Source organism: Dermacentor albipictus, chromosome 1, assembly GCF_038994185.2.
Source record: "Dermacentor albipictus isolate Rhodes 1998 colony chromosome 1, USDA_Dalb.pri_finalv2, whole genome shotgun sequence".
Taxonomy (NCBI): domain Eukaryota; kingdom Metazoa; phylum Arthropoda; class Arachnida; order Ixodida; family Ixodidae; genus Dermacentor; species Dermacentor albipictus.
The window spans coordinates 307650800-307677233 of NC_091821.1; the positions used below are offsets into that span (position 1 = coordinate 307650800).

Here is a 26434-nt window from a genome sequence, read left to right on the forward strand (position 1 = left end):
TTCGTCCTGACGGCCCGGAGCTCCTCCTAGTCGTCCCCAAGCACCTTCGACTCACCGTGCTCCAGCAACTTCATGACGCTCCCACTGCTGGACATCTGGGCGTCACTCGTACTTACGACCACCTGCGGCGCCGCTTCTTCTGGCCTGGCATTTATCGCTCTGTGCGCCGTTATGTCGCTTCTTGCGACCTGTGTCAGCGCCGGAAGACGCCTGCTATGCCTCCCGCTGGTTTGCTTCAACCCATTGATATACCTACAGAGCCCTTCTTCCGTGTGGGCCTCGACCTCCTTGGTCCGTTTCCAATTTCCATCAAAGGAAACAAATGGATTGCTGTAGCAACCGATTATGCCACTAGATATGCCATCGCACGAGCCCTGCCAACCAGCTGCGCTACAGATGTCGCCGACTTCTTACTAAAAGACGTCATCCTGCACCACGGCGCCCCTCGCCAGTTGCTGACGGATCGCGGCCGCTACTTTCTATCGAAGGTCGTTGATGATCTGCTCCGCTCCTGTTCTACAGAACATCGGATTGCTACCGCGTACCACCCTCAAACGAACGGCCTCACCGAGCGACTCAACCGCACACTCACTGAAATGCTCGCCATGTACGTTTCCAACGATCACCGCGACTGGGACGTCGCTTTACCATACGTCACTTTCGCATACAACTCGTCCCGTCACGACACTGCCGGATTTTCACCATTTTTCCTTTTGTACGGCCGCGACCCCACCTTGCCTTTTGACACGTTGCTACCTTCCGCAGTACAGTCACCCAGCACTGCTTACGCTCGCGATGCTATTGACTTAGCCGCCCAGGCCCGAGATGTCGCCCGTCATCGCCTCACAGTCTCGCAAGCTTCTCAAAAGCGACGCTACGACCTTCGGCACCGAGACCACCATTTTTCACCTGGTTCCCTTGTCCTTCTCTGGACGCCTTCACGTCGTGTCGGCTTGTCGGAAAAATTACTGTCCCGTTTTTCTGGTCCGTACCAGATCTTACGCCAACTGTCCGACGTGACCTACGAGATCGCCCCACTCGGTCAGCCTTCCGTGCCTCCCAACTTAACCAGTGATGTTGTTCACGTCACCAGGCTCAAGCCCTATGTCCCCCCAATAAGTGAGGCTGTTTAACTTGCACCGGGACGGAGCTCCCCCACCGGGAGGGTGATGTTACGGTGAAGTGAAGGAAGACGTTGAATTGAACTAGAGAAAGACGAAGTCTGGCGGTTGCCTGAACGCCATATCCATCATTTGTAAATATAAGTTATTTTACACTCGTGGGCCTGCTTTCTTCCCGCAACAATATTGTGGGCTCACAGTACGTCTCCGCGCACGGCGTCGCCAAGTGGCCCCCGAGAAGTGAAGCCTCACGACGCGGCACGACGGCGCACGGCGATAGACCCACCGCAGGTTCGAGCACCGAGCCGAAAGACCTGGACGGCTCTGGCCGTACGCATGGGCGCTCTCCCAGGAACACACGGCGTCCAGGACAGTTAAGGCGTTTATTGATCCCCAATGGCCAACATGTGCCAGACTGCACCCAAACACACGGAGTACACTCGGCGCCCGCGGTTCCCGATGGCGAGGAAGGCGGGGTGCACGCCGCGTCGAACAATGGTTTACGCGCGCGGGCCGAAATGCGTTCGCAAACGCTACCTAGCGCTTCCCGTCACCGACAATGGTCTGCGACGGTTCGGACACGCAAAATGTGACGCACTGAGCACCTGCGACTACCGCAAGGGCGGAACGCAAAGCCACTCAGCAAGCCACACTTACGCAAGCTGACAAAGCACGTGAACGTCCCCAGGCCGGGGCGTTGGGGGACGCAAATAGCTGGTCGCTCACGTACCTTGCAGCTTGCCTCTCGTGACCGGCGCTCGCCCCTGTCGCAGCCCGACTCCCCCGCGCACGGCGATCGTACCCAGTCGGGGCTTCTTCCCTACGTCACGCCCCACGACCCAATCGCAGGGCCGCGTAGCATGACGTCACGGGACGCGGCCGCGGCGCCCGGGGAAAACGGCGCGCGGTCGAGGGGTAGGCATTTGGGAGAGGTTTTCCTCGCAATGGCGAATAAGTCCGGAGCCTTAGGCACAGCAGCGACTGCGCCCCGGTAGACCGAAGGACTCCCACATCCCTCTCCCCTTAAATGTCCCTACCAGCTGAGAAATAAGCCGGCGGCATGTAACACAAAGGAAAAGTCCCCTGTATCAGCCAGCATTAGATATTGCAAGGACGGCTACCCTCCTGCCTCCGTTCCAGCCCTTAAACACATATTAAAGAAACGAGAACAATGTAATCAGGGCAGATACACTAATAGCATAGATATTTAACACGTACAGCAAACCCAGTGAAAATCGCGCACAACCATATAACTCAAAGGAAAAACTGTACAGCACACTGCCCCAGAATACCCCCAGAATAAATGTAATATCTGCTACACGAACACACACACACACGCACAGAGACACACACTCGCAAATAAACACTAAAAAAAAGTTAAAGAACCCCAGGCAGGTGGGCGCCGTCCGCGGCTGCGTCCGTTAGAGTCAGCGTGTGCCCCTAATGAGGATAGGGCACTGGGTGCTGGCACCTCTCCACTCTGCGCTGCGCGGGCCATGCCTTCACCGAATGGGGACGTATCAGAGGGGTGCCGATACACCCTCCTGGCACGTCCAGGTGGCCACACTCCGTGTTTTTGGACTGGTCTCCGTAGCTGTGGCAGGCGGGACAGTCGTTGGAGCAGGGAGTTTCCTTGTGGCTGGAGCGCCTGGCTGTGCCACCCAGCGCCGGCGTCGGCTGCGGCGGCGGCTCCTAGGGGCGACAAGGGCAGACGGCTTGTCCATCTTGAGCGCGAGTGCGCTGCAACTCGAAGCTACCGACGAAGGCGACTGTCGAGACAGAATGACAGCGGGAAGTCAGTTCCGGGCACCGGCAGCAGCAGTGCCAGCAGTAGTAGTAAATGCTGACGCCAGTCGTTTTCAAGAAGGAGCGAGCAGAGATGGGGGGCACAGGATGGAGGGTCGCGAAGCCAGCTGGACGTGGTTTTCGTCCCCTTTTGCACGCGCACACACGAGGCACCCGCGACACGTGCCCTTAGGGCTTGCAACGGATTCGGGCGCAGGCAACACCAATGTCTGAGGCGTCCAATGTCTCAAACCTTCCCCTCATCTGACGCTCCCGTGGTCGCACGCCCCCGCTTTCCGGACACTTACGCGGCGAGTCTCAAAGACGAGACAACAAAAGAATGAGGGCACCAAGCGCCCCTCTACAGCTACGTACAATGGCGATGCGGGGTAAGAAGCGGGGCACTTTTAAAACAAGGCTATGCACACGAGGAAGGCTAAACCTATTATTCAAGCAAGAAGAAATACAAGCACTGAACAAACGGGCAAACTTTTTGACATCTAGTTAGGGCGGGCTGGAACCGTGGCGCGCTGGCCTCTGTGCGGGAAATCCCGAGAGGAAAGAAACACTCGCTCGCAGAGGCAGAAAGCAAGAGTAACGCGTTTCTTTTACCAGAAAGGTCTGGCAACGCGAGGGCGAATTCACAATGGTGGTCGTCGCCTGAGGGGGTATCGATGCGACGGCCGAAAGCGGTCGGAAACACCGGACGTGCTCTGTTCCCCGGAACACCCGAGATCGCTGGGCTCCGGCGCCGGCTCGACTGGCCTGCAATGGTAGGCTTTCAAGTCGGCAATGTGAACGCGGCCCCTGGTTCTCCCCGTCTGAGGATCCGTCAGCTCATACACAAGTGGTGGAAAGTGTCTGCGTTCACCCGGTGAACGCAGCGCAAGCGTTAGGTTCACCCAAATGTCACGTCCGGGACGCCACATCCGGTCTTTGTTTTTTTACGTCCGTGATGGTGCGATGTCACATTCGGCCTTTTTGGCGGCATAATATGGCATATGGCAGGCTCGGAGTGCACGAAGCGGTGGATCGCTTATTTTTCGGGCTTTTGCTTCTCGTAAGTATACTTAGTCTTTGCGTTTGATGTGCATCTACTACGCGTAGCTAATCTTTCGACTGCATGATGCCATATATAGGTGTTCTGTGATGATACTTTATAGCCAGGTTCCTCACGAGCTTTTGTGATGCATTGCAGGGACCGCCACACCGGCCAGCCAGTGCTACAGTGTCCTAATGCAGAGAACGTATATTACACGGAACTGCGCTCCTTCAGAGTTATTTAGAGTCTTTGTCAGAAGCACGCAACAGTAACATTACTTGGTTACGGTGCTGCTACATGGCAGAATATTTGAATGGCAGATGTCCCGAGTGCGGCATGTAAGTACGTACGTACGCGCGCTTGTTTAGCCTAAATAAGAGTTTCAATTGTTCCCCAATGGAAATGCACATTCCTGATGCATGGTTCAGATCTGCCGGCTAAGGGCGGTAGTGAATAAAGTCACCAAATTGCGGCCTCGTTGCGGTCTCGCATTGCGGCCTCATTGCACGGTCGGGAAAAATTGCTTTAGAACCAAAATTTCGCTGCCCTGTCAGTAGCCATTCACTGATAAGCTTTCTCCGCAGCGTAATGCTCAGTGCAGATGTGATGGGGGTTGTGTGTGCGGTCGGAATGTGACCGATATTCCTGAACGCAGTGTCATTCAGCGATGTGCACAGCTGTGGCTGATTGTAGAATGTGGGCTGTGACAGGAGTGATGGGGACCATGCTCCTGCCTCGGCCAAGGTTGCAGCGATTTCAGAGCTGCAGGGAGCGCCCAGGCAGAACCTAATCTCGGCCCTATGCTGCAGCTCCAGCTTCTTGAGACGGGCACGTGGTAGTGCCACGAGTGGGAGGACGTACCGCAGGCGTGAGGTGGCTACTGCATGGTACAGCCGCAGAGCCCACCTAGTGGTGCAGCTCTGTCCTCGGGCAACAAGCTGGGAGACTGCCTTGTGGACCCGGAGGACCTGGACATGCAGGGTCTTGACAGCAGGCAGCCAGGTCAGCCGGTGATGAACGTGTAGCCCCGGGTACGTCACTGCCGGGCTTCAAGGTCGCCTTCCAGTTGCAGCTGTGCAGCGGGCGGTTGCTCTTGGGTGGAGCAGCATGGCCTCCGTCTTCCTTGCCGAGATGGCAAGGCCAATGCAGCTCAGGTAAGCAGCAGCGGTGTCGAGGGCTCTTTGCAGAGCCGAGCGCGCACTGCTGTGGCTGTGTGGTGGATTTCGCACACATAGGGCGATGTGGTCCGCGTTGATGGAGGTATTCACGTGGTTGTGGGGGTCACTCTGCAGGACAGCAGGCAGTCGGGCCAGGTTGAACAGGAAAGGGCTCACCACTGATCCTTGTGGGACGCCCTCTACCAAATAGGTCCAGGGCCTGCTGAACGACTGGATAGGGCAGGGCGTCAAAGGCCCCCTTCATGCCGATAAGCACCAGGAGCACGGCGTCACCGCAGGCCTTGGCCTCTTTCAGCGTGGAGATCACGTCCACGATGGAGTCCGCACTGCATCAGCTCCGCCGGAAGCCTATCTGCTCATCGGCCAGAAAGCAATGGCCTCCATCAGCTTGCAAGCAGCAGAGGTGAGTGAGACTGGCCAATAGGAGCTCACGTTTTTCAGCCGGCCTTCAGGATGGGGGCCATGTAGGCTGTGCGCCATGACTCCGGCACCTGCCCTGACTGCCAGATGTTTAAGCAGTCAAGCAGGTGCAGCTGCTCGCTGGCGGCCAGGTTGCGAAGCATTTGGGTTCCTGGTGCACTGGGCTCCTGGTGCACTGCGATGCTTGGAGCTCGTGCAGCGTCAGCGGGTCCTGGTAGATAGCCATAACCTGGCTCGATGGCCACCCTGGGTGGTGAGAGAGAAGGGAAGACGGAAAGGCAGGGAGGTTAACCAGGCTGAGTCCAGTTTGCTACCCTACACGTGGGGAGGGGAATGGGGAGTGAAAGAGGAAGAGAGAGAACTTAAGTGTAGGATGTCTATAGTCGGGCACTCAAGTCTGTTGCCCTCAGGCAGCGAAAAAGCGCTCGGACTGCTTTCTGGGCCAATGAACTGTGAGGCCAGGCTCCCAAGACTGGATGACAGGCCATTTACAGAAGCGAAGACCCTGTGTGGTGGTTGTGCAGGCAGCTAGGCAGGCTGACGGAAGGCTGCCCTACCTTCAGGATGGCTGCAATGCGTGGTACAGCCAGCGCAAACTGGTTGGCGAGGAGCTCCGCAAGGGCCTCTTCGCTGATGCTCAGCGTGATGGCCACGGCGAGGACAGGTTGTAGGCTTCCTCTCCTGCTGGTGAGGGATTTGAGCAGTCTCCAAGCCAGGGGTCCCCTGGACCTGCCCTCGATGGCAGAGCAGAGGCTCCTCCTGCGCCGGGCTTGGCGTCTGCAGCGGGCATCTGCACGTCTGTACTCGGTCCAATGCTCTGCCTTGCCCGTCCGGATTGCTCCACGCTCCATACGGCGCCTGGAGGCACGAATGTTGAGCAGGTGGAGGTCCGGAGCGGGGGTATCTGGTTGGGTAGAGCACTGAACGGTGGCAGCCTGAGCACAATCCACGATGGCGCTCAGGAAGTCACGGCCATCGTCCAACTTGCTGCAGTGCTTCCGGAACAGGGACCAGTCTGTGACGTAAGTTCTTGACCTAGGCCTTCTCCCAGACCTGGGGCTGATCACAATAGGGAAGTGGTCAGACCCCCATTTGTCCGAAGTTGTGGCCCAGGAGTAGGAGCACTGCTCAGTGTTGAGGGAGAGGTCAATGGCCGTGCGAGCTCTGCGGTAGACGTAGGTGGGCTCCCTGGTGTTCCAAGGTCAGCAGGCCAGCTCAGCTGATGGCATCTGTGAGGCCTTTGCCTCAGCGGGTGCAGCTGCCGCTTCCCCAATCCGTGTGGTGTGCGTTGAAGTCACTGCACAGGACTGCATGCCCACCAAGGCGAACACCCAGCTGGATGAGGCTGGAGGGATCCCACGGCTTTCCTGGACGGATGCAGATGCTCGCCACAGCCGTGTCCTGGCTGCCAAGGCGTACCACAACGGCGCATGACTCCAAGGGGCCACCGGCGATGTCAGCAACAGGTAGAACAGCACGCGCCAGGGTGCTGCGGACATAGATTGCCGTGCGTGGCTTTCCTGGCTTATGGGCTCCATCTAGGCAGGGTGCCGCAGTGCAACTGCGTGTGGCACAGGTGGTGGCACCCGAGTAGTCGGGAAGCCGTAGGTTCTCGGCCACGGCATGTCTCCAGCAGTGCGAGTACCGTATAGTGCAGAATATAGGTTGAGGTTTTTTCCCAAAAATATTACTAAAAGTTCACCCCTTGACTTACATACCGGCCCTTGGCACAGCATGAATAGTCGTCTGGCAGCATGTCTGGAGCGCAGACCTTTCGGCATCCACATTGTTATCGCCCCCTTGGTGACGGACGCGGCCCAACTCGCGGGCGCTGCGCGGTTCTTTATTCTGACGAAGTTCTTTATTCTATGGCGCAGTGCACCCGGAGCTCAAAGACAGGGTGGCGGATTTTGTCCGCGAGCATCGTGCCAGATCTTTGCCAGTCACAGCAGAACTCATCTGCATCAAAGCTATTGAGATCGCCCGAGAATCCGGACTGCCCAAGGAACAATTCAAGGGCTCCATTTATTGGGTTCGTCGCTTCATGCAACGCGAGGGATTCGCACTTCGACAGCGCAAATCAATCTGGCAGAAGCAGCCAGAGGCATACGAGGACAAGTTGGTCGAATTCCAGCGCTATGTTATCCGTCTCCGGCAGCAGCATGGCTACATGTTGGTACAGATCGGCAACGCTGATGAAATGCCGGTGTGGTTCGACATGCCGTCGCTCACCACAGTGTGCGAACGCGGCACAAAAGAAGTCGAGCTTCTTTCTACGGGGAACGAGCATTCACGGTGATGCTCGCGTGTACTGCAGATGGCAGAAAGCTGCCCCCATACATAATATTCAAGAGGAAGACGCTGCCGAAAGAGGCTTTCCCACGGGATGTCGTTCGCGTGAATGAAAAGGGCTATATGGACGAGGCCCTCATGCTCAATTGGATTAAGACCGTCTGGAATCGGCAACCAGGGGCACTCTTGCGGTGTCCGAGCATGCTCGTCTTGGATGCCTTTCGCGGGCACTTGACCGCAGGATTGAAGCTGGCACTCCGCGACGGGAGGACGGAACTCGCCGTCATTCCGGGAGGCATGACGTCAACACTTCAGCCACTGGACGTCGTGCTCAACAAGCCTGTTAAAGAACGTGTCCGTGAACAATATAATCAGTGGATGGCCGGCGACAACATGATGACCCCAACCGGCCAGCTGCGCAGGCCGCCTCTCGTCACTGTGGCCACATGGGTGTCGCAGGTTGTGCTCGCTGCCCGACGATACGGTGGTGTGGGCATTCAAGAAGTGTTGCATAAGCAAGAAGTGTTGCAAAATTTTTTGCATAAGCCAGGAACGCACACAGGAGTCCAAAGAACTTTGTCACCAGGAGAAAAAGTTACAGCACAGTGGGTCGAGTCGTAACGAAACTTGCGAGCGTCCTGGGAGACGTCGGTGTTAAGCGGGGCGAGGCGTCTGCACTCTGCGAGGCGAGACACAAACTGTTCCAAGAAAGGAACTGATGGGGGTACAGGAGTCGAAAGGAATGATACATCAAGAATGAAACTTGGTGAACAGCCATAGATGAAGAAAAAATGTTAAAATCCAGTGGTACGTTGCGTAGCCATGTTATAGGCGAATGTCATGCACGACAGGATTGCATCCCCGTTCGTGTGGCCAGAGTAGATGTAGTACATCGCAATCATCAAGCTGTTGGTCTGCGGATGGTAACTGGAAGTCGTCTTGCGAATTGTGTTAGAGGCGCACAGAACTTCGGTAAGGATAGAAGAGAGGAAGACTGCTGCGGTCACTGAGGAGAACGCGCGGAGCGCTGCGGTGTAAGATAATATTGTGTAGAAAGAAATCGGCGACTTCAGCAGCAGTCCAGGATGGTAGAGATGCTGTCTCCGCATAGCGTGTTGGATGGTCTATGGCCGTTGCAATCCAACGATTTCCATGTGAGGTCATGGGAAGAGGACCGTACAAGTCTATTCCAACTACTTCAAAAGGCGAAGCGGGACAAGGCAGAGGTTGTAAAGAGCCAGAAGGAGCTGTTGGGTTTGCTTTGACAATGAACGCAGGGTGCAACATACTTCGCAACGGCTGAAGATGGGCCAGGCAAGGAGCAGCAACTTCATATTCTGTTGCAAGTCTTGTGGTACCCTAGAGGACCAGTCGTCGCATGATCGTGAAAGGCTTCAAGCACCTCACATTGCAGAGAACATGGTATGACCGGGAGCCATTTGTTGCCATCGATGTGATAAATGTTGCGATGTAAAACCCCATTGTGCAGCTTGAATTGATTAAGTTGTCGACGAAGTCAGGCGTTTGGAGGTGACGAAGAATCTTCCATGCGTTGGAGAATAGTTCAGCAGTATGGGTCGATGCGTTAGTGGGACACAAGGACAGATGGGCTGTTGTGTCTTAGCCATTCAAGGGCTACAATGGGTAAAGCCGATGAAGAGGACTCAGGACGTACACAATCGCGGAGAGGTTATGGTGAATCGTCATGATTCGGCAGAGGGTAGCAAGAGAGAGCATTGGTGTCTTGATGCTTCTTTGCAGCCCTGTAGGTGACATTGAAATCGTACTCCTGTAGGTGAAGCACACAGCAACCCAGGTGACCTGATAAATTCTTTAGCGATGAAAGCCAGCACAGTGTGTTATGGTCGGTAACAACTGTGAAATGGCGGCCATGAAGACATGGGTGAAATTTTTGCACGGCCCAACAGCAAAGCATTCCTGCTTGGTTATGGTGTAGTAATTTTCTGCACTGGTTAGTGCACGACTAGCCTAAGCAATTACTCGTTTGTGGAATGTGTTGTCGCATTGTAGTAGAATGGCACCGAGACTGACTGCTAGCGTCGGTGTGAAAGATGGTGGGCGCGGTTGGATCAAAGTGGCGCAGTACTGGGTCTGACGTCAGGGCATGTTGCAAAAGCAGGAAAGCATGTTCACATTCGTCGGACGAAACAAAGGGTGCATTACTGGGGAGGAGTTGATGGAGCGGGGACGTAAGTGTAGCGAAGTTGCATATGAAGTGCCGGAAGAAGCAAGTCCAAGAAAACTGTGCATGTCTTTTTGACGCAGTGGACACAAAATTCGAGGATGGCAGTAAGCTTCTCGGGGTCCGGACGAATACCTTCTTTGCAGACTATGTGCCCCAGAACTTTGATGGCCTTGCTGGCCAAACTGCATTTGTGTGTGTGTGTGTGTGTGTGTGTGTGTGTGTGTGTGTGTGTGTGTGTGTGTGTGTGTGTGTGTGTGTGTGTGTGTGTGTGTGTGTGTGTGTGTGTGTGTGTGTGTGTGTGTGTGTGTGTGTGTGTGTGTGTGTGTGTGTGTGTGTGTGTGTGTGTGTGTGTGTGTGTGTGTGTGTGTGTGTGTGTGTGTGTGTGTGTGTGTGTGTGCGCGCGCGCGCGCGCGCGTGTGTTGAGCTGCATACCAGCATTTGCAAGACAGGCAAGGACTTCATCAAGATGTTGCAAATGTTGTGAGAACATGGTTGAAAACACAATGTCGTCGAGATAGCACAGACAGGTTTTCCATTTCAAGCCGCACAAGACTTATCGATCATGCGTTCGAATGTGGCAGGCACATTGCAGAGTCCAAAAGGCATCACACTGAACTCGTAGAGCCCATCAGGGGTAGCAAATGTCGTTTTTGCTTTGTCGGATTTGGACATCGGTATTTGCCAGTAGCCTGGTCTAAAGTCAAGGCTAGAAAAATACTCAGCACCGTGGAGTGAATCTAGTGCATCATCCATCCGTGACACGGGGTGAACATCTTTGCGCACGATTTTGTTCAGCGCACGGTAACAGACGCAAGAACACACTGAGCTGTCTTCGTGACAATTGCAACGACATGAGTGTCAACAGCTCAAGTGACAGTTGATCCACGAGGCAACAGTTGGGGTTCGATTTGGTTTATTGCAGTAAGCAATGCAGACCCCTCAGAGAAGCGAATAAGGCCAGGGGTAATCAGAATTGCTTGAGATAGGGTATGGTCATAGGGTAGAATGAATACGCCGCCATCAACAATGTTACAGGAGTTGACACCTATAATCTTTTCTCTAGGTGGCCAAAGAACGTAATCGGAAGAGGTGACGAGACGAATGCATTCTTCGTGGTTAGGAAGAGAATTGCCAGTGGCATCATCCAGTTGTGTGAGGTGCTGACGACAAGAGATAGAAGCAAACGCCAAAGATAAGAAGTCCCACCCCAAGATGAGTTCATGGGTCACTCACGAAATACCGCAAAAACAATGTGGTGAAGAATTTAGTCTATGGACACACGAACAGGACACGGTGCGATTGGACGAATAATAACCTTGGCCGCTGCACAAAGAGAAAGGCCGGAGTAAGGCAATTCTTGTGTTTTATAGAGTCCCAAACAGTCACATGGCAATAATCGCCAAGCGTCTTGTAACATGGAGCCACCTCAGAATTGCGCCAAACAAAGAGATGGATGCAGCCAGTCTTGCCAGATAACTACATTTTGACTATTCTGTATTGTTTGCATTTTTTGTGTAAAAGGAATTGTCGCAGAGAGTTTTATCTTCAGTGGCCTTCATTTGACGTCATCTGCTACAACTAGCACATAAGTTAACTCCATAGCACCACTAGGATGGAGACATTGTGTCGTGGGGTGCTTCCTTAAAAGTGGACAAGAAGATTCTAAAGGAAAAGTGTGAGATGGTCACAGTAATAACCAAGGCATTTGGCATGGGAATGACCCAGCTATGAAAGTATTATCAGACGTGGACAAGCATATAATACTAAATGGCGCCTTGCACAAGTCCCAAGTGTCAAATGTAATGAGTATTGTGCATTGAAAGGGCCAAAAATGTTTTGTACATGCGAGGGAACACTATGGGCATTTGATAGCAGTTGCTTAGATGTACTACTATAAAAGGAACCAAACGAACTCTCTTAGACATAAGCATGCAGCAAATTCAAGGACTAGATGAAGCTTCAAAGAAGTAACTGCATTTAATGTAGGATAGGTGTGAATTACCTTTGTGCATGAGATCAGTGACAAAAACACTAAATGAATGCAGTACAGTGTCTGTATCATATCTTGTGCAGACCAAACTAGCCTGGAGTTTCAGCGTTCCTTGTCAGTTCATTTAAATAGGCACTACATTGTTCAAAGTGCAATATTGTTCTACAAAACATAATATGCAAGATGTAGCATGCTAACCCTCGTGGCTCAACAACTACTGAACCGAACCCTCAATGAGCAGTGAAGCTTCCTTGTAATTTTCATCGTAACCATACTTTCGCTCTTGAAAGTGAACCTCTTTAGTGAATTTGCTTGTGTATTAATTTTTCTTTAGGCAAGTATTTTTTATACATGTCAATGTCTCAATCCTGCTTTTTCTTTCCGGGGCTAAAACAAAATGCCTCTTATTTCACTTTGATCTTTTGACCTAGGAAGCCATCATCTGGTGCTGTGTACAGCAAGCACATGCTTCGGGCAAGGAGGGAGCCAGCACCATATCTACATCAGCAAGAACCTCGGTGCTCAAAATAAACATTTTCTGTGCAAATACCTGTCTTTTTATACTTCCAGCATGAATTAATAAGTTTCTTTTGCCTTCACATGCAGGAAGGTTTATAGGAATAAATAGTGACTGTTGAATGCCCAGAAAAAGCCTTGAAGCCATTCTACTTGTACAGTGATAAAGTACATGTGTACTTGAACTTGATAGTACAGAAACGAAAGGCAAAGTAACAGGCAAAATGCTCGGGGCAGCAGTCGTATAAATGGTAGATGAACACAGCTAATTGTGCTGTCCAGTTTCATTCAGTTTGACCAAATGTTGCAAGAATTGCCTTCAATATGAATCATTCAGTTTAGCCAGCTAAAGTCGAACTCGTACAAACTTTGGAATGTCTGCTGGGAATTTTAGCATAAATGGTATGTGTGCATCCTTCAGCAGCACCACAAGCCCAGTAAGGTTTTTGCGTTACTGTCCCCCCTCCCTTGGGGTTATTGCAGTGTCTACTTCAAGTGCTTGAGGGTATAATGGAAAATGACTCCATTCTCCAATGAGAAGGCTATATAAATATGCAGGACAAGAGCTTGTAGGCCTGGTTATAAGCATGAATTAGATATGTATAGACCAAAGACAATATGAATACAATATGTTAAATTGCATCCATATGTGGGAACTGCCCACATCAAAGGAAAGAAAGTGCAATACTTGAAACCTACCAACATAAACATCAGTCTAGGGAAGGATTCTGTAAGGATCCACTAAGTGGACTGTTTCAGCACACACTGATTAGGTAGAGCTATAAGCTGGTAGAGCAAGTGGCAATCATCACCATGGGCTCTCGTGCTCTATTCATTCAGCGTGTACTGGAATGGACAGTCCACTTAGTCAACACTTACAGACTAGCCCCCTAGGGCTGTGGAAGCACGCAGTATATTAAGCTTAAGTCTGGAGTGCTACCTTCTGCTTATGTGGCAAGTCCTCCTGTTTACCTGTTCCTTTCAACTGAGAGCTGAGCACTGCCTAGGTTAAGTCAGAAAAGCAACCAGCGTCCATAGAATTCAAACTATTACTATTTGCCCTATATAAGGGGACAGTGAAGCCTAAAATGACACTTGACTTGGGCCATATTTTTCGCGATATGCCCGAGAATATTGGGATTTCCCATCAATTTTACCCTTCCTACATCACATAGTGAACAACCTGAAAACACTGTTGCGCAGAGCGATAAAGGGTCAGGATTTGAGCGAGAAAACAACACATGACACCTGAGCGCAAACTATGAACTGGTTTATTTTTCTGCAAGTGAAGCGTACATAAAGCCTACACGCATGCACAGGAGTCCTCTTCCCGGTCTACCTACACCCTCTATTGTCAGTGATTATGCTAATCTCTTTATTGCTGAGTGAATTAGACGGCGGGCTGACACATGAGCCCTGTGGGTCCACCTTGAGGTTGTATGCTTCCACGACTTGTCTTTTCCTTTGGTTCCTACTTTTCAGCAGAATCATTGCCTTGTGATAATCACCAGTTGATAGTTTGTGCTCAGGTGTCTATTGTTTTCTCGCTCAAGTCCTGTCCCTTCGTCACTCCGCACAACAGTGTTAAGTATGTTGAACCAACTAGCACACTGCACAATTTTCCTGATCGTGAAAACAATTGTAAACTAAAGTCCGTGAGAAACAAAGTGTTCTGTCATGACATACAGATTTATGCATGATCACTTTGCTATATAAAAATAGAATTTTAGCCAATGTTAACGAAGAGCTTCACTTCTGGAGTTCACTTAAATAATGTCTGTGATGCATTGTGACAGTACGAGGTCCTGGAGATCCTACTGTGGAGATATGTCAACATTGAGCCTATTCCTGTTTAATGTATGGATAGATGCCTTCACGAAGAGTTGGAGAAACTGCACAATACAATGTTTTATATCACATGTAATAATTATGCTGTGATAAAGTGTACACGCTGAGCTTAATGTTTTAGAAAAGCTCAAGAAAAGGCTCCAGAATAGGTATGATGGATAGGCAACCTTTTATTTGGCTCTCTTCATAGTGAAATCTATACGCATCACCTCAGCCACACTTAGTAAAATCTGTGGGCTCATACTGCCCATGCCTTTACTGCACAAGTTGCCTTGGTGCTCCCAGTCTTGACAGGTAACACTTAAGCACACTCTCATGCACGTGTTTGTTCCAAAGCTACAGCTGCTAACTAAAGTAACTCCCACATGCGATTCTGTAACTCTAGACCTAACTGCAAAAACGCATGCAGTACTACGAGTTTGGCATGGAGTCCACATGACATGTGCACAACTTCAAATTTCGTATAGGCAACAGATAACTGGTAACCTGTTAGAGTAACAAAATGGATGCCAAGGAAAATTCACCCAAAGCCTTAGGCAGGAAAATGAGGTGTTGTGATGAGATAAATAGCAATCACATTTGATCGACTGACTAAAAGCTGGCAGGGGTATTGCATTTGACATGATTGAAATGAGCTGCAGCATGGCATGGTAACTGTGGCAGCCTTTACAATGCCGCGCTCTCTGAATTACACTTATGTGCATCCATATGCTGCAGCGACCAACTGTTTTTATTCAAGAAAGCCAGGTTTGTGGTTCAGCACACATCATACGCTGGCAAACTCACTGATGAGTCAACTCCCTGAGATCATCCCATGAGTCTGAGTGAGCCCAGCTGAGCAGTATTTTGGCGAGTTTGAGCCCGAGTGAGCTCGGCTGAGTAGTATATTCTTATGAGTTCAAGTGAGCAGCTAATTATAATTTTGGCGAGTCTAAATAGTGAGTTCCGATTATTTTGCCAACATATATATGGTCCGTGTACTTTCGAAATTCAGCTACGACACTTGCGCATAGGTTGGAAAATAAGCTTCTCGCCAAGTGACTACTGCATAAATGATCATAGAGCTAGCGAAGAACGATACGCCTTAATGATGCAGCGTGCCGCGCGGGATCCATGTGTGCAGCGTGCCAGTGGATGGGTGCGTGTTTGGGAAATTAGGGGGTTTCGATCCATCCACAGATAATTTACATAATACCTTTCTCCATAGTGTATTATTGCGATAGCAATTTTTGGACACCCTAAGCGAATTTTCGCCATCGCTCTGATGTTTGGTTTAAAGTCCAAGTGTGACAAAAATTATAGTGCTCCGTTGCATCCCACATGCTGGGGCTAATTGCGAATGAAAGGGTGCGATTGCGAGCCGAGAAGGATGGCAGCTTTATGCGCGCTGTCCACGTCCCGTGATCAAGTGCGCGCTAGGGTCAGAGAGCGCGCGACGTCTCTTGCCTGGCCGTGCCCGTGCATATGGCTGTCCGCGCGCAGCAGAGTGCATATACACGGCCCGCGCGTGCCACATTTTTTAAAAGTAATTTGCGGCCGGTGTAAAGGCGGCAAGCCGACGTGGCTGCTGGTTTCACGAGTGTCAATTGGAAGTAGCGATATCTAAGTTTCGGGCGAAACTTAGAGAACAGTGACTTCCTTAGAGGGGCCAAAATTTTGGGGCGCATGAGCGGCACGTATAGTAGAATGCAGTGTTCCATTGTAAAAAAAAAAATTGATGTAACAAAATAGAGTGCTGAGTGTTACGTCTTTGTTACATCAAGGTTCAACAAAAATTAAGCGCTGTAAATCAGCGCTGGACGCACATGCAACTCCTTACTCCACACTGAAAACATTTGAGAAAACATTTTTTTTAAATACTTTGTACATTTGTATAGATACCTGCGGATATTCCTCTGGTTTAGCCTAATTATGTGCTGCCTACTTAACTTACTGACGCAGCATACGTATCATTGCGAAATTTATAATTTTTCGCTTTTAGAAAAAGCATCAAGTTATTGAATTTTGCGAACAGAAAAAAAAATTGCAACTTCCAATATAGCGCGCTTCCTAGGCTATTAAATAGCTACAATGTTCAAGGAACGTACTGTTTCCATGAGTGGTTTACTCATGCAGTAAGATGTACTGCTCCTACACCTTGTAATAAAAAGCATCGACACATAGCAGCTGATATTCTTGCTTATTTTCTCATCACAGAGGTAGATGGGGCACATGAACCAATATGCTCACACAAATCAACGTGACCAACTACTGCGGAGACATGGCAACGAATTCTTTGTTTACCTTGTACACCACAAGTGCGAGGTTTGCGCATTAATTTGACTTCATGAAACCCTATTTATACTACAGGCTTTACGGCAATGCTTGCATGCAGTGCGGTGAAGCGCTCGACGAAACTGCACATATTATATGATTTGTTTGATATTAACTCGAGATGCAAACGTTTGTGCAGGCAGGCAAGCAATGTTTCCATTCACGCATCGCACCAAAATAGCGAGCATTGATCTGGTTTCATGACATCGTACTTTTTCCACTAGCTTTACGGCAGTGCTTGTGTATAGTGCTGCGAAGCACGACGGAACTGCACGTTATTATACGGTGTGCTTGAAATCCACTCGAGATGCAAACGTTTGTGCAGGCAGGAAACGAATGGTTTAATTCACGTAGCACAACACGAGAGCGCGCTCTATGCAGTCCTTTGATTGAATAAAACTCTATTTCTGCCACAGGCTTCACAGCAATGCTTGTGTAGAGGGCTGTGAAGCTCGACGCAGCTGTAACAACATCCCACAGTACACCCGATTTTTACCGAGTTTGTTTTAAAGGGCCCCTCACAGGCTACATAACAAATTTTGGTTATACACTGAAAGTTGTTACGTGCCCTCTAAGAAGTGTTCTACCACAAGCATTTTTCAAATTGGTTCATTAACAGCAGATAGAGAATGATTGAAGTGCCGCGAACGCATGATTTCAGGAGGCGAGCGTCGCCGCCTATATAAACACTCTCTCGACATTCCCCGTTTCGCCTGTGTAAGCAAATTTCCTTCACTGCGTTCTCCCATACCGGAGCCGAGGGGTCGCGGCGGGTATACCCTGCCGTCTTCTTTTTTTCACCGTCACACTTCCGGTGACGGTGTCGCGCGAGCTGTTGCGCTTGTCTCGTTTCCTGTAGCGGACGATAGTGCGCGCTCTACACGAGAACACGTGATTAGCGGTATAAGTCAGTGCCCCAGCACTGAGGCAAACGCGAGAGGATAAAAGAGCATTCATGATCGCAATGCTGGAACACATGTAGACAATGACGTATAGTTTCGTTCTCTGCGCGCGTGCAAACGTCGGGAAAAGGAGACGAAACGGAAATTCATCTCTCTTGCTACAGTGCGAAGTAAAACAAAAGCACCCAGACATTTGGGTTGGATTTTTCATTATTTCTCTAAACTTTAATTAGTTCACTGCAGCAACAGATTCAACAAATAACTGATGCTGCCTTGAATCTAAGTCACGTGTCACTCTGAGTGCCATCACAGCACAGCCTGTGCTCCTATGCAGCAGCAAAGTTACGGGCATTCATCTGCTTGCTGCTGCGATAACATTATGACACTTTAACTCAGAGGTACGATTTTTGTTGTGTGAGATTATAGATAGCCAGTAGACTACTTGTCTGATGTTAAATGCTATGACCCACTGGCAATCCACGATGCACTCAACGAAAACGTTTTTATGCTGTGTGTGGCGTGACTCACGCAGTGACCCACACACAAGAATTCTTGCTCTTGTGTTGCCATCTGAGGTTTGAAATTGCAACTAATATATATTTTTATTGCATTGGACATGGGGTGGCATGTTTGTTTTGGAGAGTGGAGTGGCGGCGCATTTCTCAGTTGGGTTTCTTGCAAACTTTCGCAGCAGTCTTTGAAATACGTGCCATTGGAATAAGTACCTGCATTTTTCTTGCTACTCCCAAACTTTTCAGCGTGTCTAATAGATAGATCCTCATGCTCCTTCAGATGAAAAAAAAAGCACAATGCAGAGGAAACAAATAAACTTAGTTTTGGGCCAGAAGAATGCACCAGCAACTTTGTGATCACCAGCGGATGAGTCAAGTGCTTCAGTGTCAGATGTTCAGCAGTGGACAGTGAAATCAGTGACAAAGATAGTGTTTACGAACCATCACAGACCTCAGCCAGCATGTCGAATGGAGAGTCAGACCTGACTGATGATTCTGAGGTGAATGATTCAGGATACAATGCTCTCATTTCTCTCAGCCCATCTCTAGAGAAATGGACACCGGCAACAACCACTTCGCCTAGTGTGACACCACACGTACTCTAGGCCGCCCACTATCATTCAGTTGCCATCTAGCCGTTATGCCCCATCTTTATGTTCACTGTTTATTACGGATGACATTTGGCAAATGATGGTCAATGAAACAAACAGTTTCACACAAGTGTTGAAGTCAACTACTCCTAAATCTAAATCACGCTTGAAAAATTGGACGGAATCCAATGCCAAAGAAATTAAAGCATTTATTCGAATACTGATTTGTATTGGTCTCCTCCGTCTTCCTACTCCCAAATCTAAATCAAAGTTGAAAAATTAGATGGAAACCAATCTCCAACAAACGAAAGCATTTGTTGGAATACCAATTTGTATTAATCTCGTCCATCTTCCTATCCGAGTCACTACTGGGCAAAAAGTAACCTGTATGGTGTTGAACTCATTAATCAAAATATGAGCCGTGACCGCCTTCTCCCTACTTTTGAGGTTCCGGCATTTTGCGGACAATTAACTGGTTGCAGAGTTGCAGGATCATGTCTTTAAGATCCATCCTCTGGTAGAGAAATTGAACCAAAATTTTTGCCACTGTGCTTGAGCCAGGAAAGGAGGTTGTGATAGATGAAACAATAGTGCCATGGTGTGGCAGACTTTCGTTCTTACAGAGTCAGGCTGTTCAAGGCATGTACCAAAGACGGTTACAGGCTAAAGGTTGATGTATATGCCGGAAAGTGTGACTGAACAATTGGCATCGGACATGCCGAAGATGTATGCTTGAAATTCCTGCAAAATTACAAGGAAGTTGTGTGCCCGCTGTCCGTAGACAACTTCTACATGAGCTTGCCGCTCACTTTTCGCCTTCTGAAGGAAGACACTTTCATTCGTGGCACAGTTCGCTCAGTGAGGAAAGGGCTGCCAAAAGATCTCACTGAAGTAAAGGTTGCAAATGGCAGTGTTACCGAACTTCAGTCCAAAAATGGAGTGAAGGCACTGAAGTGGATGGACAAGAGGCCTGTTCTGATACTCACATCTGTCGCCAAATATGAAGCAACTTTGGTGGACAGTGGGAAGAAAACAAGGGACGGTGCACCAATCATGAAACATCAGGCCGGTCTCGATTACAATGCAGCAAAAAAGGGCGTCGACTATAGTGACCAAATGACGTTATACCACAACTGCCTTAGAAAAGGACTCAAGTGGTACAGAAAGGTAGCTGTTGAGTTGCTTGTTGGATGTGTCATCATAAATGCGTGGAACATTCGTGGCATGCTTGAAGGAAACTCTACGCCAATTATAAAATTTCAAGATGAACTGGCTCATTCACTGTTTGGCCCTCGTCAAGACAACATCGAAGAAACTCGTGGGAGAAGTGTCCACATGCTAAGAAAAACTGGCACATCGGCACACGACACTCAGTGGCTCTGCACTGGCTGCTATGCGGCCAACAGTACCAGCAGTAGCCCAAACTCTATGGAGAGAGTGAGAAAAGTGACCACTTTCTGTGAATAACGCCCCGGCAAGCCATTCATCTGTTTGTTGTGCTTTAATTCTAAGCACAAGTAACCTGAGAAGCAAGCTAGCTTCAACTGTAAAATGAGTAGGATGAAAACTTCAAGACATGGCTAATGTTCATACTAAATTTTAGCCTTTCTCTAACTAATAAATATTTCTAACACAGGAACTGACTTCTTGTCTTTTTTAATGGCAAGCACTTTGTAGTTCAACATAGGTTTCTAGCATCTTGAATCCATTGAGGGGCTACAGAATGTATTAAAGAAAGCTAAAAATGCATAATGTTGTGCTGAATGTGATCAAGACACATGTACAAGAAACTATAGTCATTAGTTCGATGAGGACAGTAATGTGCTTTAGCAAGTTAGAACTTTGTTACCAACTTGCCCACATTCACATCTTAACAGATTTAACAATGTTTCCACTACGTGGAGAACCTTGATCTACAGTGCTTTTATCATACTGAAGAAGGTTGGTGTTCCTATTATAACACGTGTACTTAAGAAGCTCAATCTCTCAGGATTTCATGTTGTTTTACTTTACATAAGCTTACGAGGCTTACAGATTACGTGCTCGTATCTCAACGTAAACACTTACTTCCTTTTCAATGATTTTCATTTCTGTAAAAGCACAGTAAATTTCGTCAGACGAGAAGTGCAAATGTGTTTTTTATTCTTTCATACTTGGTGCTTGCTATTATACAACTTACTTATATCAACTTGCTTGTTTAGAAAACTCATAAAAAACATTCCTCCCACCTTCTTCTTTCTTCTTTTACTTTCCATTGACTCTGACTTTCATTATGCTAATAAACTTCAGAAGAGCTTGCTCTCAGGCTAGTTTGTACACACTGCTAAGAATGAAAAAAATGGAGAGAAAACGGGACAAGAAAGAAAGGCCTACAGAATGCTGATTTGCGCGCGGCAATCTATATCAAGGACGGGGTGCTGGACCAGGGAAGCTAAGAAGCCGCCACAACAAACTATGGGAGCTAGGTGAATGGCTTCGATGTCCACACAGAAACATAAATATAGGAATGTTATAGAATGCTGTGTCATTCAACAACCCCGTGAATGTTGAAAAGTGGGACAGTGATTAGCTGAAAAGAGTTTCAGAGAGCTCCAGGGAGTGGGGAGGATGATACAGTAAGGGGGCTAGGGTGGTGACACGCATTAAGGGCATCAAGAATTAAGTGAAAAATTATGGAACATAGGGGGATTGTCTCATCACTGCTCGATCGCTCAACACCAGATAGCTGTGGCCAGTTGCCTTAGCTGAGATTCACCTACCCTGTCATAGCATGTGCTGTGCTTGCTGCTTTGCAGTCTTTAGAATAGGCAGGTGTCAGGGAAGCATGCCCATAATGCCTGCAATTAAGTAATAGGCGACTTGCAAAATAGTGCCCGCTCTCTTCCATACACAGCCATGGCTGAAACACTCACTAGCAAATCTGGTAAGAAAATAACGCTGACCTTCACTGTTACTTGGGCTGCAACAAGTCTGGGCTGCAAACAAGAAGACACAAGACAGAGTGCTGTCATGTTTTTAGCACAGTTCACTTTCCTAAGTAATGTACCAACAAGGTCATAATATACATTATATAAATACATCAATTTGTAAACAAAATGTTATTTTTAATATAGTCATTTTTAAAAACAGCACAAGGATGATAGCATAATTTTAGGCGTAGTCTTAGCAATGAAAAACTTTTGTCAGAAGTTAAGCAAAGTTTTGGCAACGTAAAAATGTGCATCCTCATTGCTAAAGCATTCCTGTCCGGGGAATGCTAGGAGTTTGTCTTGGTGTGATGTAAAACCCTCCACACATTTATATAGTGCTAGAGAGAGAGGTGATGGGGGAGTGGTAGTGACCAGTGGAGAATCCTTCCCTGAAATGAATTTCTGGCTACGTCACTGAATGTCTGCAATGCCTTGTAATAGCAATAGGTCTTGGATGGAAACACTATAGATGATACCAGTGAACCTATTGAGCCTATTCCTGTTTAGTGAGGTGATGTATGTTTTCCCAAAGAATTATAGAAACTGTACAATGGAATGTTTTGTACCACCTGTAATAACCATGCTGTAAGAAAACAGAAAGGCTGAGCTTAGATGTTGTAGGAAATCTCTTAAGAGGCTCAAGGATCGGTAAAGATGACTAACTTCTGTATTCTCCACTCAACCCTCCACCTGGATTCAAATGCACAGCAGCCCCACTCCTTCACACAGGCGGTTGCTTAGCTTTAATTAAACTTCATGTCAATTACTGTGAAACACAGCGTCGTCTTCAGTCAAGGGGTGGCACTGCGCTCATCTCAGTGGAATGAAGCTTCCAGTCATAGATGGTTTCAGAATACAGGGTAAGTGACCTCACATTTTACTCTCTTCGTCGTGAAATCTAGACACCAAAGCCTCGGTTTGAACAAGTAATGCTTTAAGCGCTCTCTCATGCATATGTTTGCTTTAAGGCAGAGTCAGCTTACTATTTCCTGCTTCTGCCACATGCAAATGACACAAAAATATCTCAATAAAATGATTGTGATTTAAGTGGTACACACTCTCTGCAATGTGATTAAATGTTTGTAATAAAAGAAGCACTACTCATGTGCTGGTCAGCATCTGCAGTATTATGTTCACCAAGATAGCTTTTTTGTCTCAATATATTCAATACTGTTGCAAATTTAATGGTTTTGCAGCTAACATGTAGCTGTCAACTTGTGTCTCGAGAACATACAGCTTTAGTTGAGAGGAGCGCTATATTGCATGAGACAAAGGAGCATTTTTAGACTGCTTGTTTTATTTATGTGTGAAAAACAATTGTGAAGGTTTTAATAGCAAAGTAATACAGTAGGTGTTGGCAACGCGAACAAGCCATGCAAAGTGTATGCATTAGAAATGAACTATCCAGATGAGGACCCCCCGCCCCACTGATATATGTCAATGCTATAATATCAAATGCTGTGACATTTAACACATATGGTGACTAAAAAAAAAGGATAACTAAAGCAAGAGCAGCATTAATAAAACAACAATATCAACTGCAAAATTTATACAATTTTTCTCAAAACTTTTATCTTCGCATAAACTGTGGCCTCACACACTGTGGGCACTTTTGCTAACAACCTTCACATTTCACTAGTGCTAATTCTAGCTTCCCTTTAGCTTCTAGCTTGATTCTAGCTTCCAGCTCAACTGCAATGTTTTGAACGTCAGGGCATGTGCAAGTGAAAATTAGTTTGTGATGGCCATGTGGATCTGTTTCTCTGCCTGAATAATAGGGAGAGGAGGGCAATATAATTGCCTTGAGAACTATTAAGCAGAAGCGGCATGGTGGATGAGGAGCAGTGGCCAGAATAAAACATTTCAGGAGTTCAATGTAGTAAGGATAAAGGAGTCATATGATTAACTTCGCAAGAATATGAGGCCATTATAACACTAAGGGAAACAGACTGGCCCATCACAATGAATTTTCAAATATCCTAACTGGTCTAGAACACCTTGCACAACTGCTGTAATTAGGAAAAAAAAATGTAGCATTGTCGTAAAAAGACAGCTTTTTTGTTTGTTTACTCTGCTATGTTACTGTACACATTATTACTATTACTTTTTTTTCTTTTGGAACAGAAAGTCACCATATGCCTGGAGGTTTTAGATCACCTTCTTGGTGTGCTCCCGATATATGAACAGTTCGAAAACATTAACATTGTTGCTTGGTTTATTTCCCAAGTAGAGCGGCACGTAACGACTGACTACGGAACCAGGCGTGTGAATATGCACACCCTGTATCCAATCAACCCCTATATCAATCAATTTTGTACAATTAGACCTCCATATATTGAACTTTAATGTAACAAACCGTTTTACTTTGCAGAACTTATTTGGTGTGCATATAGAAATCTTCAATTTATTGAATTCTGTTTATCTGCAATTTCAATTTACGGAAACTATAAATTCTTCTAAAATTTAAATGAGGATATGTGTTGCATTTGAACTGTAAATTCTATGGACGTACAAGCGCTTTCCGGGAGTAAAGCTTCACGATTTCCTTCCAAAGTTTATTCGACTTAAGGACAAAATTCTGCAGCAAAGTTATAAACGGCCACAGGTGACAAGCAGCTGAATGCGAGGTATCTGGTACAGACCCACGGGGGAAAACTTAAAAACCACAATAGCACACATTCAGGCGAGTATGTAAACAGGCGAACTAAGCAGGGAACAAAAACAACACAGCACTGCTTTCATAGGTCCCGAATGGTCAGAGTTTCGTCAGAGTTGGTGCAAGCACGCATCCGCAGATAAAACGGGCTCCCACCGTGCATTGACCAATACTTCGAGAGCTGACGCCTACACAATAACCGGGGTAGGTTACAGCACTTGTTTCTGCTCTGATCGTATAGTGTTCGAATGATGTCGCGACAACGCAAGTACTTGCAATAGGGGCGACGACCTTCCACAACTTCAGAACATCACAAAAGACAGTTTGCACATGTACTAACCAGCCAAACAAACTAACCACGGCAGCGAAGACCACTTAAATCGAACATACAACGCAGAAGCACCTCGTAAAGTTTTCACCATAGAGAAAGGTTACACCTTGTTGCACAGACGCTCACAAGAAATTCAAGAAATGTCCAAAGCGCACTACCGCCGCCTTTTAAAAATCCAACGGGAGCCAAGCCAAATCAGTAATAAGTTGGCTATTTGGGTGAACGCAACGTACCCGTTAGAACCACCGGGTACGCCCAACGCACTCGTTCGAACCACCGGGTACGCCCAACGCCGGCCCAAGTGGTGAAAGTCGTTTCTCCACTCGGTAAGGCCCCAGCCATTTAGGAGCCACCGCTGCGGAAAACCCTTTGCTGGCGTCACTAAGAGCGTGGTTGCGTTTAAGCACCAAGTCACCGACCTGAAAGCAGACGTCGCGATGACTCTTGTCATACTGAGCTTTCTGCTGGGCTCGGGCGGCTCCCAAGCTGTCCCTTGCTCTAGAGAAAGCGCGGGCAAGCCGGGAGCGAAGCTGCGCTGCGTACGAGGAAAGGTCCCCTGGCGCATTCTCAACCCCTGCTCGGCGCTGCGTAACAATGGTTAGCGGATTCGCCAGTTCACGGCCAAAAATGAGGAAAGCGGGGGAGAAACTTGTTGAGCGGTTTTGCGCCGTCCGAATGGCGAACGCGAGTTCGTTCACGTGGTCTGCCCAATCCTTCTGGCTCCTGGCAAAGGCCGTGAGCATCGACTTCACAGTACGATTAAAGCGTTCCGTGAGGTTGGCCTGGGGGTGGTAGGGCGATGTGAGGCGATGCTCGATCTGAAGGGATGTACACGTCTCACGAAACACCCGAGAAGTGAAGTAAGACGCATTGTCAGTAATCAAACGCTCCGGAAATCCAAAGCGTGTGAAAACTTCCATTAGCTTATCCAACACTGCCCGAGCCGTCACCTTGCGGAGCGGAAATAGCTCCACCCACTTTGTAAAGTGATCGACCACTACCAAAAGGTGCTGAAAGCCCTGTTTACTCTTTGGAAAAGGCCCAATTAAGTCGCAGGCAGCAAACTGCCAAGGCCGCTGACTGTCAATCGGCTTCATTAAACCCGGCGGACGGCCACCGCGAGATTTCACCGTCTGACAGACGTGACAAGTCCGGCAATAACGGAAAACGTCGCGCTTCATACCAGGCCAGGTGACAGTGTGGCTGAGTCTTGCAAAGACCTTAGAGCCACTGAGGTGTCCAGCCAGCGGTTCATCATGAGCGTAGTGCAAAAGTGCGCGCCTCAGACTTTTCGGTATCACCACCTTAAACGGGTTAATTGATTCATCCTCGGTAGCGATATATCTAAGCACGAGCCCATCGTGGTCCAGCAGGTAGGAATCTTCGGAAGTACCAGCAATAAAAGCTGGCCCGGGTACTTCTGCGCTCGTTGCAACACCAGCAACGTTACGGCGCTCCGTTTCCGCTACTCTACCAGCAATTTCCTTGCAAAATGAATCCTCCTGCTGGGCCTTTAGGAGCTCTTCTCGGCTGAAAATAATCGCGGTCCCTCCAGAGTGAGAGCCGGTTCCATTACTTCCTTTTGGAGATACTGCCAAGGCCTCGTTCTCCGGTGTCGTGGTACGCGGCTGTCTTTCTGCGGCTAACTCCTTCTGCACCCGTGCGAGAACATCATGCGCGGTGACATCGTGTTCATTAAAGGCACAGTCATGAACGGTTAAGTTACCACCAGTGCCGGTCGATCTATTCACAACGCTCCCCTT

At 48.4% G+C, this 26434-nt stretch overlaps 1 protein-coding gene and 2 long non-coding RNA genes across 8 annotated transcripts in view; 1 reads left to right on the plus strand and 2 right to left on the minus strand.

Moving 5' to 3' along the window:
* LOC139057300 (arylsulfatase B-like) overlaps positions 1–26434 on the minus strand; it is a 162764-nt gene that overhangs the window by 5457 nt on the left and 130873 nt on the right. The gene's annotated exons all lie outside the window — the stretch shown is intronic.
* LOC139054489 (uncharacterized) lies at positions 4313–12575 on the plus strand. Of its 2 annotated transcripts, none has more exons than XR_011511283.1 (3): positions 4313–5102; positions 5241–5529; positions 12466–12575. It is a non-coding gene; the product is annotated as an uncharacterized lncRNA (long non-coding RNA). The 2 variants fall into 2 exon arrangements; XR_011511284.1 differs by lacking the exon at positions 12466–12575 and adding an exon at positions 11108–11797.
* LOC139054490 (uncharacterized) lies at positions 5574–24898 on the minus strand. The gene is made up of 3 exons (XR_011511285.1): positions 24681–24898; positions 21658–21690; positions 5574–5792 (listed from the first exon to the last, which is right to left on the minus strand). It is a non-coding gene; the product is annotated as an uncharacterized lncRNA (long non-coding RNA).